This window comes from Budorcas taxicolor, chromosome 17 (assembly GCF_023091745.1).
Source record: "Budorcas taxicolor isolate Tak-1 chromosome 17, Takin1.1, whole genome shotgun sequence".
Lineage (NCBI taxonomy): Eukaryota > Metazoa > Chordata > Mammalia > Artiodactyla > Bovidae > Budorcas > Budorcas taxicolor.
The window spans coordinates 56,649,597-56,663,465 of record NC_068926.1 but is presented as its reverse complement, the minus strand read 5'-3'; the positions used below and the strand labels follow the sequence as shown (position 1 = coordinate 56,663,465).

Here is a 13,869-nt window from a genome sequence, read left to right as displayed (position 1 = left end):
CCTAGCAGGATGGATTATTGTAAGCACTTTAAGACACGATGTATATAAAGTCTCAGCAGAGTGCCTAGTACATAGTAAGTACTATACTTGATAGATGATAGCCTTTATAATCATGATCATTGTTGTTGTTAACATTATTGTTCAGTGGACCAGCTCAGCTAGATAATTTCTAAGATTTCTCCCAGTTCTGATGTTCTCATTCCTGGGTTTTAACCTAATCTCAAAATGAATTTTTGAGAGGTGTCTACAACGTTCCTGATATTGTATTTAACATTTTGTGCAAAGGTGTTTTCTCCCAGATAGAGGAGTCTAGAGCTTTCGTCATGTTCTTAAAAGGGTCTGTGCCACCTCTTCCCTTTGAACAGTTATGAATCATTCTTCTAAGATATAAGGATTCCAAATATTTTAGGGTGACCCTGAAGAAGTAGAAGCTGGTCCTCCTGAGGATTAGGTTAGTGCTAAGACAGATTTCAGTTCAAAACCTTCACATAACTTCCAGAAAAGCTGAGCAATCTAAGGCTCACAATCAACTTTATCAAAGCAATTTAACATGGATGTAGCTATCTCCCAGAAGCATGCAGACCCACAGGGATATAAAAATTTGATGGGAGGAGCAAGGACTCAGGTGTCCTTGGGAAAGGTCAGCTTGATATGTGAAAGAACCCTGTGATGAATGGGTTGGATATGGTCGGATATAGTCCCTGCCCTCCTGGAACTGGAACCCATTACTCCATCATAAGAGGCAGATTTTGTTTTGATAATTTAAAATGTGAAGAGCGTTATGAGGGAACAGTGCCAGTTGAGGGGGGATTTGGGGAAGCTTGTGGTCCCTTGTGCCTAGTAGATGAGACAAGTCTGGTTCTTCCCACTAGCATCCTTCAGACATCCACATTAAGCAGATCAGTCCCGATTTAATGGTGATTTGTCAGCATCAAGCCTTAGGGGCCTTTACTCAGGTCTAAATCAAATTCAGAAGCTGAAGAGCCAGATCTGAGTTTAGTGTGAATTTTACAGGTCAGTGAGGCTGAACAGCAGCTCTCCGGCTGGTGATAAATGTGTTGGGATCTCTCTCTGGCTCTGCCAAGACCACTGTCAACTCTGCGTCTTCATTTCCTGAGAGTGTTGTGGAAAGGCTGGAAATAGTCATCAGGCTGGATTAGGAGGACTTTCTGGGGGGCTAAGCATCTGCTTCTGGCTCAGGTACTGGGCAACCTGAGGCATCCCCTGTGCTGGCAAGTGGCTGAGGTAAGAGGAGATGACAGTGAGCTCCTAAGAGCAGAGACCACATATTACCATCCTCCTATGCCCAAGACAAGAACTGTGCCCAGCACAAATGAATATCTGTCAAATGACCATATTAACAAAGGAAAAGCACCCTTGCATAAAAAGCAGAGACCAAATGACTAGCCATAGTGTTTTTCCCATCCTTCATTTTGTGGGAATGATTTCTGGCATTACCCATTTAGTATTATTTCCTGTCTCCCTGCCTCAGACTCAAATGCAGTATGTGCTAATCCCTGGATAAAGAACCAGAGAAGAGATGGTGGGGTTTTGTCCAAAAAGACCTCGATGGACTTGTCAGAGACGAGAGAGAACAGAGTTCTGTGAGAGAGGGAGGCCTTGTGAGGCATGCGTGGTAGTGGAGGTTGGAGGTTTTGAGGGGAGAATTGGGAGCGAGAAATGTGCTGATAAGGAAAGGAGGAGAGTTGACATGTAAGGCAAAGGGGTCATGATACCTCTTTAATGGTGCCCAAAATATTAAAAAAAAACAACAGACTAACATACTTTTGGTTGCTGGGCTGAGCAACCAAATTCTACAGTGCCCCAGATTTGGCCATGTGGGAACTTGAATTTGATTAGGGTTACATGTGGACTTTCAAATCAGTTCTGATTTCTCACTGCTGGCCTTCATTATGCTGAAATCCCCATGCAGTTGTTGGTGGTCTCAGATCTTTGGCATAACAATACCACTAGCTAACCAGTGAAAAGTGAAAGTTGCTCAGTTGTACCTGACTCTTTGCAACCCCATGGACTGTAGTCCACCAGGTTCCAGTGTCCATGGGATTCTCCAAGCAAGAATATTGGAGTGGGTAGCCTTTCCCTTCTGCAGGGGATCTTTTCAGCCCAGGGATTGAACCCAAGTTTCCCAAATGGCAGGAAAATTCTTTACTGTCTGAGCTCCCAGCTAACCAGCAGCAAGAGCATACCAAGTCCCAGGCACTCTCTAGGCTTAATGTTCATGACCCTGTTTAAAGGTAGATATTTTTATTATGTCCATTTTACAGATGAAGAAACTGAGGAAAGAGAGGTTAAGCAGCTTGACCAAGGTCACAGAGATAGTTGATGGTAGAAGTGGGGTGTGCAGCAAAGTCATGTGACTCTAGAACCAGAGTCCTCAGCCTCTGTTGTAAGCAGCTCTTGATTCTCACGGTGCTGCAGAAGCTGAGTATTGTGTTGTGAAGTGAGAAGACAAGTTACTGTCTCTTAGGTTGAACTTTCATGTCACTCTGAGAGTCCCCTTTCTCCCAGGGCACACACACTCATACACATACAGCCCATTATCTGGGTTAGGCTATGTTCTACCTGTTGCCAGTCCCCTGGACCCCCTGTCTCCCTCTGCTCTGCAGACTTTGCAGTCAAGTCTTCCCTGTTTCGTCACGTTTTTATTTTTATGGTGACATTTCTCTCAGAACCTGAGCCATCCCTCCCTAAAACCAGGCTCCCATTCTCTACTCCTCCTTATCCATTTCTCTTTCAGATGGTGTTTTTTTTTTTTTTTTGTTCCTTTTTCTATACTGTCTGATATTTATTAGTACTTGGATCAGAGAAACCCAAAGTGCACCATAATGGAGGGGTTCTGGAATTCCAGGTTGTCCTGTGGACTATAAACTGCAAAGCTCCAGCTTGTCACGCTGAAGCAGGTCTGCCCAGGAAATAAACCTACAGCTGAATCAGCAAAGACTAGAAGAGAAGAACTCTGTTCTACCTGGGCCTTGTCGGTGAGAGATACTGATATAGAGAATAGAAGGAAGAGTTGGTGATGTCATCCTCATCAGGAAGACTGTACAGTTCCATGATTTGGGTGATGTCAAATGCATCAGAGTACAGAGCAGGAACTGAGGCCACTAGCCTCTCCAATTGAGGATCTTGCATTTGGACATCACTTGTAGGAATCTCCATGATCATAGAGTCCCCTGCCCAGGGGAAAGGGTCTAAGGGCCGAGATGAGAGGGAGTTATAGGAATCTGAAACTTCAAGGAGAAAAGAATGAGGGCTGGGTGATGCTGTGGGCACACCCTTGGCTGGAAGGACCTGGCCCGGTGGCTTCAGTGATTGCTGCTCTTGCTGCTGCTGCTGCTGGTTCATTTTGAACCGCCGGTTCCTGAACCAAATCAGATGGTGTTTGAATGTGTATAAATCCCACACTTGGGATTCAAGTTATTTCCCAACCCCCTCAGTTTTGTGTTTCAGTTGGATATAAATAAATACCGGGGGTGGTAGTATTACTCATCTCCCCAGGTGGGAGTCTGCACATCCCAGCTCTGACCCTGCTGGGTTTCCCCATGAGATTTTAAATAAGTTATGTGTCACACTGTAAGCAGCCTACAAGTGCAGTTATTAATAATGCATGTAACTTTGTAAACAACAAGGAGGATCCGTGGTAGATGTGTGGGGGAGAAATAGAGGCTCCGCAGATGGAAGCTGCGGCACACACTTGTGTATCATACCCCATATCGAAACCCCCTTCTTCCTTGATAGCAGAACACACTTTAAAAAATAGGCACTGGTATACCCAATCCTAGACTATGAGTTAATGGTGACCTGAAGCCAGTCATGACAATCTTGTTCCTAACTTTGCCAGCTTCCCTTGAAGTTAGAAGTGACATGAATGAGATCCAGGAGACCTAAACACATCTGCTGTTAGTGCTTCTGGGAACAAGTGTGTCTCCCAACAAAAAGGAAAACATGCAGCTGGCACCAGCTCTCCTCCCCTTTTCTGTTTGAAAAGTGGATGTGGTATCTGCAAATGCAGCGGCCACCATGCAAGGAGCACGGGGCTAAAATGCAACTGTGCTAGCACGCCCGGTGGCCCTGTATCCCTGATGACCGAGCTAACAGCAGCCACCTACTTCTGGACATCTTGTTAAGAGATAAAAATAAGCCTTTTATTATTTTTTCTTTGTATAAGCCTCTGTTCGTTAGGTTTTCCATTACTCGCAGCCAAATGCATTCTGAGTTGATACAGAAGTGATTTCTGTTCCTTTCTTGTTGTCCCCTAAACCAAATGCTCATTTTAGAAAAAATATATTAAAAACAACCAAGCAAAAAAATCCATAAATAATCACTGTTGAATCCTTTGGAAACTTTTTTATGACTAAAAAATATTTGGTTAACATTCATTGAGTGTTTATGATAGGATCAGTTCTCTTTCTGCATTTTATTCCCACAACCTGTGAGGTCCATATCATTACTATTCAGAAAAAATACACACTTACTCCCTCTAAATTTCCCTTTCCCTATTAAAGTGGGCCATTGTTACTGACTTATTCTTACGATTCCAGGGTTTTTTCCCCTATGCAATTACATACACATTCAGAAGGTTTTGTATTTTGCATAACAATTAGATCATCCTAGGCATATAGTACTTCAACTTGCTTTTTGCTTTTAATAATTTATCTCAGATTTTTTTTTCTGTGTCAGCTCAAACAGATCTATCTCAAAATTCTCAACAGCTGTGTAGGAAGTACGGCAGCTCTCTCTAGGAGTCAGAGCTGTTCAAAGGCGTATTGGGTTGCTTAAGTGCTAATGATCTCCCAGTTTTCAAAGGAACCAAGTAGAATAAGGTAACCACTAAGGAAGGAGGTCAGCGTCAGATGGTGGGTGGGACTATGGTAGTCTTTAAGGGACATGCTTACCCTGAGATCTTATGATTCTCTGGCTTGACAGGAAGGTTCTAGCAACAATCTGGATTTAGTGGCAAGAAAAGATGGTTTTAATTTTTCTGGATAGTGTAGAATAATGGTTAAAAGCACAGCTTGTTGGGTATGGGACCTTGAATAAGTCACTTCTCTGTGAGCCTCACTTAGTGCCTAAGCAAAATAGAGTATCAGTTACATCTTGTTCAATAGTTCTTGACCTTTATATAGAATCGCCTGGAAGGCTTTTTATCTGCACCCGGTGAATGGACCAGCTGAAAAAAATCTTCTGGGATGGAGCCTGGACACCTGTAACTAGAAAAGCAGACCCTCCAAATGATCCTAGTACACAGACCCTGAGAACCATTGACCTGGCCAGGTGGTGGGCATCAGCTGGAGGTCACACTTGATTTCACAGAAGACCTAAGACAAGTAGTGTCCACATAGCAGATGAGAAAAGGTCTTAGAGAAGTGACTTGGCTCAAGAGGGAAAGTCAGGATTCTCACCCAACTTTGAAGTCTTTAACTCATTATACTAATTACTGCCAACTATTGGAATTACATGGGGAACTTTCACAAATATTGACGTTCAGGTCATATCCTAGAACAATGATGGGAGACCCTGGAATGAATAATTTCTAAAGTGCTCCGGTGAGTTTAATGTGTAGTCAAGATTGACAATCTCTGGTAGAGACCATGAATGAATTCCCTGTCATAGAAGGGGTTCAGTGAATGAATATAACTATAGTGTTAGTTGCTCAGTCGTGTCTGACTCTTCGTGACCCCACGGACTGTAGCCCGCCAGGCTCCTCTGTCCATGCGATTCTCCAGGCAAGATTACTGGAGTAGATTGCCATTCCCACTGTAAGTATTGCTCATATTTTTAGAGTAAATATAGAAATTGTAGTTGATCATATGAGCTTTGGAATCAACTAGATCTGGCTGGAGTCATTCTGAGATTACTCTGAGGCTTTTTGGTTGTATGGTCTGTGCAGGTCCTGCTCTCTGAGCCTCAGGTTCACAGTCTAGAAAGCAGGGATAAAAATATATATGCCTCATGAAAAAAAAAAATATGCCTTATGGAGTAGGAAATGGCCACCCACTCCAGTATTCTGCCTGGGAAAGTCCATGGATGGAAGAGCCTGGTGGGCTGCAGTCCATGGGGCCGCGAAGAGTCAGACACAACTGAGCGACTTCACTTTCACTTTTCACTTTCATGCATTGGAGAAGGAAATGGCAACCCACTCCAGTGCTCTTGCCTGGAGAATCCCAGGGATGGCGGAGCCTGGTGGGCTGCCCGCTATGGGGTCGCACAGAGTCGGACATGACTGAAGCGACTTAGCAGCAGCAGCAGCAGCAGCAGCAGTTCTCAAAATGTGTCCATAGTAACCATAAGAGAATATTTGAAATGCACTGTGCACAGGGTCAGGAAAATGGTGAGCCCTAAAATGCTTTGAGCAGTGATTACTATAGTTAATCACAGAGTACAATTAATTCCAGAGTTCAGTGGAAATTCTGGTTTTACCTTTGAAGTCAAGTCAGTTCATTTCTCCAAGCCTCAGCTTTCTCGTCTGTGACATGGACACTACTTACCTTAGATGCTTCTTGTGAAATGAACTGATAATGTGTGTAAGACTGCACAATACATATGTTTAGTGATTGACAATTGAAATGACTACATACACCCTGGAGAGGCTCACATATCTCTCTTGGTTCCTCCATCAAATACATCATTTAAAAAAAAAATTTGAGATCATAGTCTGGCTATATTTAGCCAAAAGATGTGATTATCCTGAATAGTGTTTATAGAGGGCTTCCCTTATGGCTCAGCTGGTAAAGAATCCGCCTGCAATGTGGGAGACCTGAATTTGATTCCTGGGTTGGGAAGATCCCCTGGAGAAGGGAAAGATTACCCACTCCAGTATTCTGGCCTGGAGAATTACAGTCCGTGGGGTTGCAAAGAGTTGGACACAACTGAGCGACTTTCTCTTCACTTCACTTCAGTGTTTATAGAAGAAGGAGAAAAAAAAGACTCTTTTTAGAAGAGTCTCAGATTCACAGCAAAATTGAGTGGAAAGGTCAGAGAGTTCCCATATACACCTCCCACCCCCACCCATGGACAACCTTCCCCCGAATCAACATGTCACACCAGAGGGATATCCTTATCACAGTGAATGGATCGACATCACCGAACCAGAGGCCATAGTTTACTTCAGGGTTCACTGTTGGTGTTGTACATTCTGTGGTTTTGACAAATGTATGATGACATATGGGCTTCCCTGGTGGCTCAGACAGTCAAGAATTTGCCTGCAGTGCAGGAGACCTGGGCTCAATCCCTGGGTTGGAAAGATCCCCTGGAGAAGGGAATGTTTACCCACTCTAGTACTACTGCCTGGAGAATTCCATGGGCAGAGGGCGATAGTCCATGGGGTCGCAAAGAGTCGGACGCAACTAAGCGTCTCACACATGCACATACTGACATATGTCTACCATTTTAGTATTATATTGAATAGTTTCCCTGCCTTAAAAACCTGTGTTCTGCCCACTCATCCTTTATTCACCCAAATCCCTAACACCACTCATCTTTTCACTAAATGTTTATACGTATTTAAAATTTGTTGCTGTTTCTTTAAAAATCAGAAGCTTGCTTGTAAACACCTAGATGCCCGGTTTCTCTTGAAATATGGAGAGATCGGTCGATAATAGTGCCGAAACCCACAGGGCGTATTTTCTAAAGCTCAGTAGTAGCATTTAGCGGAGGAGGCGATGGCACCCCACTCTAGTACTCTTGCCTGGAAAAATCCCATGGATGGAGGAGCCTGGTGGCTGCAGTCCACGGAGTCGCCAAGAGTCGGACACGACTGAGCGACTTCACTTTCACTTTCCACTTTCATGCATTGGAGAAGGAACTGGCAACCCACTCCAGTGTTCTTGCCTGGATAATCCCAGGGACGGGGGAGCCTGGTGGGCTGCCGTCTATGGGGTCGCACAGAGTCCGACACGACTGAAGTGACTTAGCAGCAGTAGCATTTAGATGAATTGATCCTCAGTCACATTCAATGCCCCTTTATATAAAAAGAAAAAAAGAACATTTTATAACCCCCTTTTTACTATCCAGAAATGAAATTCACAGATAATAGAATCTATATATACACATAACTTCAAAAAATCAATATAATGTCCTAACAGCATTATAACAGAGAATAAAGTGAAAGCAGTCTATAATAAGACAGTGTATATTTCAATATGTAAATGCTTGGATATGACTCTGCAATAAAACATAATGATATAGCCAGATAATTGCTTCTATATATAATCACTGTGACTGCTGCAACAACAGTGGCAAACTTGTACAGATGCGTTGTGTCACCTACAGAAAAAAAAATGTCATGCACAGCACTGCTGTCCCTGACCTGTTTTTCTGAAATGGCATACAACTTTTGGTAACGTTCTGAACAAAGCAAAGAATAACCTTTGCTTAATTTATCCAGTATTTATATTCCTTTAAAGTTCAATGTATGCCTAAACCATGCAGAAAATATATTTTTTGTTTCTATGTACAAAGGAATTAGAGTCAGGCTCAGTTGGTTCTGATGAATTTATTTTTCATGGATATTAAGTGTCTGGACATTGGTATGAATGCATTGCACTCTCCCAGACCTAGCGATGATCTAACCCCTTACCAACATTTCCAGATTTCCCTCTAGGGGGCAGCACTACCCCCCAAGGAGAACCTGTGCTTCAGGGCAAGGGGAGCTCTTGGGCCCCAGACCTTACATTTCCATTTGTCAAGTGCTTGAAGTAGGAGATTTGCTTGTTTGTTTGCTTGCTTGCTTTTATTTTTAATGACAAAAGCCATTTTTCTGGATGGGAAGAACTTCTCTTGTCTTCATGGAGTCAACTGAGAGAGCAAGGATTTATCATCCCAAGCAAGGAAAGCCACAAAAATAAAAGATCTGTCAAAAAGAGCAGTTGTTTACTTGACAGATGTTGGCTCATGAGAGCAGCAATGGTTGTCTTTATTTTTAAATTTTTATTGAGATGTAATTGGCATACACTATCCCTGGTAGCTCAGTTGGTAAAGAACCCACCTGTGATGCAGGAGACCCAGGTTCGATCTCTGGGTGGGGAAGATCGCCTGGAGAAGGAAATGGCAACTCACTCCAGTATTCTTGCTGGGAAATCCCATGGACAGAGAAGCCTGGCAGGCTACAGTCCATGGGGTCACGGAGTCAGACATGACTGAAGCAACTGAACATGTGCCTAAAATGGTACCTGGCATGTGGTAGATGCTCCATAAATATTTATGGGATGAATAAGTAAATTTCATATAATTCTTACACTCTCATCCTGGTGAAGCTATTATTATTCCTGTTGAACAATTGAGAAAACTGAGGTTCAGACATACGAAGTCATATCCCCCTAGAAAATGTCTTCTCAGTCTCCAGGGCTCAACTCAAAACCACCTCCTCCTGGAAGCCTTCCCTGTCTTGCGATTGCATTTCTATAAGCAATTCTGTAGTTCTTCCTCTGTCCCTTCATTATTACAGCGTTCCATCTCATTACATTATATTATAGGTTGTTTTCAGTCAGTGACTCAGTCCTTTCACTTATTCATTTGTCAACTTTATATTGAACAGGTAATGTTTTGTGCCATGCAATGTTCTATGACAGTGTTTCTCAAGACTGTTCTGAGGGAACTACCTGCTTCAGAATCAACAGGAGCCCTGGTTAAAACGCAGCATCCCAGGTCCACATATGAACTTCCAGGTTAGACTGTCTGAGACCAGGGTCCTGGGGATCTGCATAATGAAGGTGAAGACTTGTTCTTGTAAAGGTGCAGAGTCAACCAAGGACACGGTCTCTCTCCTTAGGACATTCACAGTCTGGTGGACCCTCTGCCTTTCTCATTAACCCAGAATTACTCAAGGTCCATCATTCATTCAGGACCTCAGCCAGGGCCTGCCATAAAGCAGTGAATATTTGTGGGATGAATATATAAATGCACTCATTCAAGAATGTTCCCTGAGCATCTTCTGTGTTCTGGGTACCATTCTAGACATGCAGCAGTCTAGATGCAGCAGAAAACCGATAGACAACGTCCCTGTCCTCATGAAGCTCACAAGAACGAGCAGATACACCAAGGCATCTCTGATGTGCTTTGTTGCATTAGTCTGAGCCTCTGCTCTGGCCTCAAGTCTTACTTGGCCTGACTCCCGGTGGTGTCCCTAGCTGCCTCCCATAACATGCATCCCTCATTCTCTGCTCCAGCCATACAAGTTGCCTTTCAGTCCCTCTTACTCACATGCTCCCCCTGCCACAGGGCCTTTACATAGGCAATCCCTTCTACCTGAAATGACTTTCTCTCACTTTTTCTGTGGCTATTGACTATGATATACTCTAGCTCAGTCATCACCTTCTCCAAGAAGCCTTCTCTGTCACTGCTTTCTATCACAGGCCCTCTGAGCATCAACATCACTGCTTTACATTACATGTTACACATGTTACAGCCACAGTAGTATGTGTGCACAGCTAATTTATGTTACTGAACTGAATTTGTGTCTGCATCCTCTGAGCTCCATGAAGTCAGAGGTTGAGTCTGTTTTGTTAGTGACTTTGTTCGCAGCACCTTCTCAGTGCCTGGCCTAGTAAATATGTGATGAATAAAGACATGAGTGATATAAACCTTGACACTTGGCTTCTTTGTACCTGCAACTCCCATGTATATGTGCATGTGACAAAATTAAACCATTGGAAGAATGACAGCAAGTCTGTAAAGACAAAAGACTTTGACCTCTTCCTTCTTCCCAAAGCTGAGGACACAATGACAGGCTACCCTATAGTAACATGATAGCATGAATGGTAAAGGGTCCAGCATCGGGATGAGAATGATAGAGATTTCAATCTGTTTTCTGTATATTTAAGAGGTGTGTGGTATCAGGCAAGCCATTTCTGCCCATGAGCTTCCATATCCTCATCTGAAAAATGGGTTGATGTACCTACTTCACAGGGTCATTTGGAAGACTAATACATACTAATGTATATGGAACACTAACCATGTGCTCAATTTACCCTTAAAATAACTCTATGAAGAAGGCACAATGAATAATATCACCCCCATTTTATTTATTTATAATTGAAGTATTAGTTCATTCAGTTCAGTCGCTCAGTTGTGTCCGACTCTTTGCGACCCCATGGACTGCAGCACGCCAGGCTTCCTTAACCTTCACCAACTCCCAGAGCTTGCTCAAACTCATGTCCATCAAGTCAGTGATGCCATCCAACCATCTCTTCCTCTGTTATCCCCTTCTCCTCCTGCCTTCAATCTTTCCCAGCATCAGGGTCTTTTCAAATGAGTCCGCTCTACACATCAGGTGGCCAAAGTATTGGAGTTTCAGCTTCACCATCAGTCCTTCCAATGAATATTCAGGACTGATTTCCCTTAGGATGGACTGGTTGGATCTCCTTGCAGTCCAAGGGACTCTCAAGAGTCTTCTCCAATACCACAGTTCAAAAACATCAATTCTTCAGCGCTCAGCTTTCTTTCCTTTTTAAAATTTTTTTAAATTAATTTTTTTATTGAAGGATAATTGCTTTACAGAATTCTGTAGTTTTCTATCAAACCTCAACATGAATCAGCCATAGGTATACATATACCTCTCCTTTTTGAACCTCTCTCCCATCTCAGCTTTCTTCATAGTGTAAATCTCACATCCATACATGACTACTGAAAAAACCATAGCTTTGACTGGATGGACCTTTGTTGGCAAACTAATGTCTCTGCTTTTAAATATGCTGTCCAAGTTGGTCGTAGCTTTTCTTTCAAGGAGCAAGGATCTTTTAATTTCATGGCTGCACTCACCATCTGCAGTGATTTTGGAGCCCCAGAAAATAGTCTCTCACTGTTTTCATTGTTTCCCCATCTATTTGCCATGAAGTGATGGGATCGGATGCCATGATCTTAGTTTCTGAATGTTGAGCTTTAAGCCAGCTCTTTCACTCTCCTCTTTCACTTTCATCAAAAGGCTCTTTAATTCTTCTTTGCTTTCTCATAAGGGTGGTGTCGTCTTTGTATCTGAGGTTATTGATATTTCTCTCAGCAATCTTGATTCCAGCTTGTGCTTCTTCCAGCCCAGCATTTCGCATGATGTACTCTGCACATAAGTTAAATAAGCAGGGTGACAATATACAGCCTTGACATACTCCTTTCTCAATTTTGAACAGTCTGTTGTTCCATGTCCAGTTCTAACTGTTGCTTCTTGACCTGCATACAGATTTCTCAGGAGGCAGATCAGGTGATCTGGTATTCCCATCTCTTTCAGAATTTTCCACAGTTTATTGTGATCCACACAGTCAAAGGCTTTGGTGTAGTCAATAAACCAGAAGTAGATGCTTTTCTGAACCTCTCTTGCTTTTTCGATGATCCAGCGGATGTTGGCAATTTGATCTCTGATTCCTCTGCCTTTTCTAAATCCAGCTTGAACATCTGGAAGTTCACGGTTCATGTATTGTTGAAGCCTGGCTTGGAGAAGTTTGAGCGTTACTTTGCTAGCGTGTGAGATGAGTGCAACTGTGAGGTAGTTTGAGTATTCTATGGCATTGCCTTTCTTTGGAATTGGAATGAAAGTGACCTTTTCCAGTCCTGTGGCCACTGCTGAGTGTTATGCTCCGAGCCCGTATCTCCGAACCGACCGAGAGAGCAAGTCCACCACAGTAATGCAAAAACAAGAAGGGAGTTTATCTCTAGCGCGCTAGGGCCCAAGTCTCATCCCACACAAGGGAATCCGACAAGAGCCCTGAACAAAGGAGTATGGCGGCTTATATACAGGCAGTTCTTTGTCTCAGTTACAGGAATAGCTGGCGTTACATGATTGGCCAGGCAGGATGAGCGCATATCCTGTCTCTTTCTGGTAAACATGACTCAGGTCCTAGAGACCGTCGTTTGGTCCCTAACATTCCCCCCTGTCCTTAGATCATATAGAGGAACCTTTTTCTCGGTCCTGAGACACAGTTTGATATTGTTGTCGAAGCACGAACAGCTGTACTGTATTTATGCGTTCCTTTACAAAGGCTATAAGTCTATTGATAATACATGGGCCAAAGGTAAGCATCAGTAGAAGTATTAGCAGGGGTCCCAGCAAGGTGGAGATTAGGGTGGTCAACCAAGGGGATTGTTGAAACCAAGACTCAAACCATCTTTGTTGAGCCTCACGTTCTTGTTTACGTTGGGCTAGTCCCTCTCTTACTTTGGCCATAGATTTTTAAACTATTTTTGTGTGATCAGCATAAAAAAAACACTCTTTTTTTAGGGCAGCACAGAGTCCCCCCTGTATCTCCCCACAGATCTTTTAGTTATGCCTGGGCGCACCTGGACATGCCCAGAATGCATGATTTGGGAGCTTGCCCCTCTTCCAGGGTACATTTACCACCGGCTTAAGGTCAAAGTATAAGTCTGGCCACCAAGTATTTGGTGGATGTATTGCGGTGGTGGAGTTAAGCATCTCACGTGTTAGTCTGTTTTGCAGCTTCCAGGTAATTTTGACGGGTTGATGCGGGTTCACGCTGGCAGCTCCGGGGCAGAGTAACTGGGTCATCCACAAGATGGCCCAGCCGAGCTGTCCTGGTCCTGTTGGCGCCTTTGAAGCTTTAGCCTCAGGGGGTTGGACGGGTGCAGAGATGCTTTCCATTTTTTTTAGCGTCTTTTTGCTCTGCTGAAGCAGCTGGGCGTACGTCGTTGCAATGCACCCAAGGCCCAATACCGTCGACCTTTAGGGCAGTTGGGGTGGTAAGAAGAACAACATAAGGACCCTTCCATTTGGGTTCTAGTGCCTTGGTTTGGTGTCTTTTGACCCATACCCAATCTCTTGGGCCAATGTCATGTGAGGGAATAGTTCCCTTATTTTGACCCACATGTATTTCCCGGAGCAGTTTTCAGACACGAGAGTGCACCTTG

The 13,869-nt window shown here is 43.5% G+C and overlaps 1 pseudogene; it reads right to left on the bottom strand.

Moving 5' to 3' along the window:
• Positions 1-2,821: 2,821 nt before the first annotated feature.
• Positions 2,822-13,603, bottom strand: LOC128062101 (arginine-fifty homeobox-like; annotated as a pseudogene).
• Positions 13,604-13,869: the final 266 nt, after the last annotated feature.